Genomic DNA, 6000 nt, shown 5'->3' with positions numbered 1-6000 from the left:
ACTCTGCATTTCAACAAATCTAGTTCTTCTGCATTCTTTAATCTTAATTCTGAAATTCACTTGGAGCATACGGCTATACATGAGTCGTTCTAATAACTCAAAATGACGATTCTCGGTTGATCGACCGTCGAAGTCACCTCTGCCATTCCCAGACCTGCTTAATGGACAGGCAAGCACTCATGCAGCGTGGTTCGGCCCACGCATGTTCTTGGCACAACGGGGCAGTGCTCCAACATTCATCTCTTGCAATCACCGATCGTGTGCATGGTATCATTCTTTTATTCTGTCTGAATTTTCAGTAGTTCTTTGTTTCTGCTAAAGACTGGAGCTTATTTTTGGAGTTCAACAAAGAACCTTTACTGAAGAACGGCATTCGAAATGATTTAGCTCATATCCATTGACAAATCATAGTATATATTCTGTCCGGTTCCATGGCTAAATGGTTAGCGTGCTGGCCTTTGGTCACAGGGGCCCCTGGTTCGATTCCCGGAAGGGCCGGGAATTTTAACTATCATTGGTTAATTTCGCTGACACGGAGGCTGGGTGTATCAACCGAGAATCGTCATTTTGAGATATTAGAACGACTCATGTATAGCTGTATGCTCCAAGCGAATTTCTGAATTAAGATTAATGAATGCAGAAGAACTAGATTTGTTGAAATGCAGAGTAAATTTGCATTTTCATACATAAGGATGGAGACAAAAGCCATTCGCCATTTCATTTCAGTATATATTCTGAATAATAATAATAATAATAATAATAATAATAATAATAATAATAATAATAATAATAATAATACGTTAACGTTGCTTTTAAGAGATTTTGAAAATAAGGGTGATTACTAATCACTAATCACGAATTAGTATATAAAAAATGAAAGACTTTTAGTGCCGGGAGTGTCCGAGCACATGTTCGGCTCGCCAGGTGCAGGTCTTTCGAGTTGACTCCCTTAGGCGACCTGCGCGTCGTGATGAGGATGAAATGATGATGTAGACAACACATACACCCAGCCCCCGTGCCAGTGAAAGTAACCAATGATGGTTAAAATTCCTCACCATGCCGGTAATCTAACTCGGGACCCCTGTGACCAAAGGCCAGCACGCTAACCATTGGAGCAGGACGATTAGTATATATATTGCATGGGACGAACGACGTTGATGACCCAAGTTGAGTGGCTCAGACTGGCCTTAGCCCAAGTTGGTGGGTGCAGTCATAGTTTGAAGGTCCTCATATACGCCAGTCTCGTGGCTGCAGATTTACTGGCACGTAAAATAAATCCTGCGAGAAAAAATTCCGGCACTTGGGCGTCCCGAAAATCATAAAAGTAGTTAGTGGAACGTAGAACAGTTATTACTATATTATTATTATTATTATTATTATTATTATTATTATTATTATTATTATTATTATTACAATGTAAGCTGCATTTTCAGAAACGTCCGTTATTAGTGGATTGTGGAAGCCTTTACCTTTCGTTTGCCTTATTTTTATTACTGTGTTGTTTTGCTTATTTACACATTCAAGTATTTCTGTGTAGTTCTCAATAAAAAACCTAAGGAAGTATCGTTAATCAGTTTTTAAAACATATTCTACACTGTGAAGAATGAAAATGAATATCGATGACATGCCCTACTTCGTCTTTCGCTGCACTCCTGGAAATATGAAATCATGGCTATGAATAATACGGAATGTCTTTTTTATATGCATTATTAGCAGTGGTGGGAAGAGTACAATAAAAAGAACTGGATTGAATTACAGTCATCTGAGAAATATTTTAATAAATTACAATGATAAGTTTTTCAACGAGTAATCAATAAAATTACAATTACTTTATAGAACGCTAGTCTTAAGGAAATTACTGCCATTTCTCACATGAGGGCTGTAACAATACCCAAGTTTACAAGGGGAGGATAATTTTTTTAACAGATGAGACTAAACATGATAGATTGGAACTTTCGAAATTATATTTTCCCGTCATTTTTATTTTATTTAATGACGTGTAGCATTTCAAATAATTGTCATTTACTTTACAAGTAAAATAATTATTTCTTAAAATTCTCATCGCTAACCTCGATCTCTTTGGGGAATACATCTACGTATTTATTGAAAAGACGCCCTATAGATCACTTGAAGGAATGCGTAGGTTTAATTTTAAGAACATCGTTGGGATAAGTATGATTTATTCGGAAGCATTGGAAAGGTAAGAAAGTACCTGATCTAGAACTAGTCCAACTACTGGTTCTGCTGTATTAGAACAAAAAAATATCTTTTTCATCCTTTTTTTCTTACCTGTTTCTGCGTCAGTGTGATGAATGTTAGTGTAATTATTACTAGACTGTAACGATTACAATTTTATTTCATAATAATAATGTTATTGGCTTTACGTCCCACTAACTACTTTTACGGTTTTCGGAGACGCCGAGGTGCCGAAATTTAGTCCCGCAGGAGTTCTTTTATGTGCCAGTAAATCTACCGACACGAGGCTGACGTATTTGAGCACATTCAAATACCACCGGACTGAGCCAGGATCGAACCTGCCAAGTTGGGGTCAGAAGGCCAGCGCCTCAACCGTCTGAGCCACTCAGCCTGGCAATTTTATTTCAAGAAGTAAATTACAAGTAAAAATTACTAATAATGTAATCGTTACAAGTAATATGATTACTTTTACTGACTTACTTCTCAACTCTGATTATTAGACGTCGGCTGTTAAATAATTAATAACAATAACATTTTGTGAAATTTTTGCTGAAAAGTACAAGTGACATGAGGGCTGTTTTGTTTCGTTTCGTAAAGACACGGTTGTAAATACTTTGCCAAACATCTTAAACATCTGAGGCATTTCCTCCACGCTTGCGAAAGGTATCTTCATACATTATGGAAGACGTATTTGACTCTGAAAGTGAGGACATGCCGTTCCGTTAAGACTAGTATCATTTTCTCATTAATGCATGCCTCAAGCTCGTATAGTGCAGTTCTGTGATCTTGTATTGCAACTTATTTCTTTTTTTATTGATTTTCTCTTGAGTTATCTCCATTTTAGTCTTCCTAGGAAGAAAAAATTTTCCTGTTAAACCGGCTTCTGTTAAGCCATGTATATAGTACTGCAGCTTTTTATATTTTTTATCCTTATAGCTTATGTACTATCGTTTATGAAAACATGACTAATTCTAATTAAACTATTTGTTGGTCTACATTGCTCGCATGCCAGGAATGTTTGCAACGCCATTCCATTGGATATTTAAATTACGCTGAAAACATGACGCGCACATCGTGACTCATTAATATTAAGGCCTCTCAACTACAGTACTAAAGAAAGGGTGTTCAGTCTACGTGTTCAGACATGTGAATGAAAGAATAGAACGAAGTTGGGCTGGGTGATACTTCAAGTCAAATCCTTGGTACATTCTCAACATAAATTTAAGTCATCAACAGCAGGCCATTTTAGATAGTCACGTGAATATGCAAACTTGCTTTTTTTTTCTTTGCCTTTTATGCAAGAATTCAATCTTTAGTTATTGCGTTATCATAGTTAAAATGGTGGTAGTGTGAATATTCAAGTACTAATTGCGTTAGTTTGTGAATTATTAAATAAATGCAAACAAAAATTTGTTGAGAGAATACCTGTTAAAGGTTTATGCGTATCTCTTACACATGTTATTTCAAAATTGAAAGAAAGAAATAGGAGTGAATGGCTACTAAATGGATTTAGTATCTCTTATTCATAAAAAACAAACACACCGTTATTGGGTGAATAGCTGATGGAGTGTTATATCCTTTTACATAACCCTTACACTTGGTATTGCAAATTTAAAGAACTTTATATTCATACATAACTTCTATAAATGAGTCTGCCTGTTGGCCATGACCGTTGAGGCGTCAAGTCTGACACCGTGCTTAGTCTGTTCGTGTCCCGTTGGTCGAAAACATTTTCACCATCAGAATATTTGCCGGTAGGGCAGGAAAGGTTGTGGTGTACGGCCGCTTTCTTCCCACTCCTACCCCTTGCTATTCTATCGTCGCCATAACACCTACCTGTGTCGGTGCGACATAAAGCAGCTTGTAAAAAAAAACAAGAACACCGATCGAGTTGGTCGTGCGCATAGGCTCGCGTAGCTATGGGCTTACATTCGGGAGATGGTGGGTTCGAATCCCACCGACGGCAACCATGGAGATGGTTTTCCGTGCTTTCCTACTTTCAAACCAGGCAAATGCTGGGCTGTACCTTAATTAAGATCATGGCCACTACCTTCCCAATCCCAGCTCATTAGCAAAAGTGCCTCGCATTTCATTCTTAAAAAGGAAACTTATTTTACGAGTGTTTTGGGTACGGGACATGAACTTTAGCAAAAGGGACGTGATAGCAGAGTGGCGGTGTCTGGTTTTTCAACAAGGCGGCTGTGGTTTTGATCTCTGCCAATGCATATGGGCTTTTTTGAAATGAGTAGTCAGATCCTTATGATTCGTATTCCACGTAAAATTGTAGGTCATGTGGCTATGATCACAATACCGACAGTCACGTATAATTACTTTCTGTATTTTTAGCAGAAAAGAAGATTCCCTTCAACAGCACTATACAGTCGGCGATGTTTTAGGACAGTGGAGGCTTCATATTAAGCTCCTTGTATTTATACTCTCTAGCATACAGAACATACTGTAAGAACAAATGGATATTTTCTTGGCTGTGTAGACGCGGGCACAGAAATGGTGTCCCGGTATAAACAAAACATCGTATACCGCCACCTCCTCGCTTAACGCATTGTTGCAGGTAGACAGCCCGCTACAAGACTGCTGTGATTGAAAGGGGCACAGTGGTGGATGTATAGCAATACACACACTGTGCCTTCAGCACTATCCGTTCACTCTCTTCCCCACCTTTTCGCTACTTGAGTGGCCTTCGACACTACCCCTTCATTCCCTCTCCTCCTTTAATGTACTGGAGTGGGGCAGTGTTAATTGTTTACGTCGGGACACCATTTCTGTGCTTGCATGTACAAGAATTCAAGTACAGTATTTTACCTTATGAAGGGGGAACACCATTACAATTTAAATATGCTGAGATTTTCTCGTTATCAAGTTAAGTTTAAATTTTATAGCATGACAGAGAAATTACTGTACTCACATATAAAATGTAGGTGCTTACGTGACCTTGGGTGGCATGTGAGGACATCACTTGTACTTGCTGTCATACCTGCCACTATCTTCTGTTGCTTTCCGCAACTTTCACTCCACCTACATTTAAATCATGTTCTAATCCTCCTTTCTTAATATTATACCTCGAAATATTTCTGTAAATGTTAAAGTCATGTAACTTCCGTGGCTCAAGTAGTTAGGTGTCTGCTGTTCACCACTGTGCCCCTAGAGTTCAAATCTCCGTGAATATATATGGCATTCATGTCAGACAAAGCAAAGGAGAAAATTCTTTCTTGAGAATCTCCAATTCCTTCTGCCTCTTTTCATTCGAATAGTATTCCATAGCATTCACTTATCATCGCCCCGGAGATGTGTTTCTTCGTCTTGTCACAAGACACGATTCTTTTACTTCGACATTAGCTGGGGCTTCATCACCTGAAACATCTGCTGATGGTGATTGTTGCTATAAGGGGCATAACAACACGATAATCAGCCCTTCTGATGAGTCAGTAGATTTTGTGTTGATGATCTGTGGCCTCGTTTAGTTCCAGATCTATTACCTGTTATTCTTTGAGTCATCAGTCCATAGACTGGTTTGATGCAGCTTCCCATGCCATCCTATCCTGTGCTAACCTTTTAATTTTCTACGTAACTACTACATCCTACAACTGCTCTAATATGTTTGTGTAATCATACAGTGGTCTACCCCTACCGTCTTTCCACCTACGCTTGCCTCAAAAACCAGCTGAACAAGTCCTGAGTGTCTTAAAATGTGTCCTGTCATTCTATCTCTTCTTCTTCTTCTTATTCTTCTCAAATTTAGCCAAATCGATCTCCTCTCATCAATTCGATTCAGTATCTCTTCATTTG

This window comes from Anabrus simplex, chromosome 6 (genome assembly GCF_040414725.1).
Source record: "Anabrus simplex isolate iqAnaSimp1 chromosome 6, ASM4041472v1, whole genome shotgun sequence".
NCBI classification, from domain to species: Eukaryota; Metazoa; Arthropoda; class Insecta; order Orthoptera; family Tettigoniidae; genus Anabrus; species Anabrus simplex.
This window is presented reverse-complemented; position numbering follows the sequence as displayed.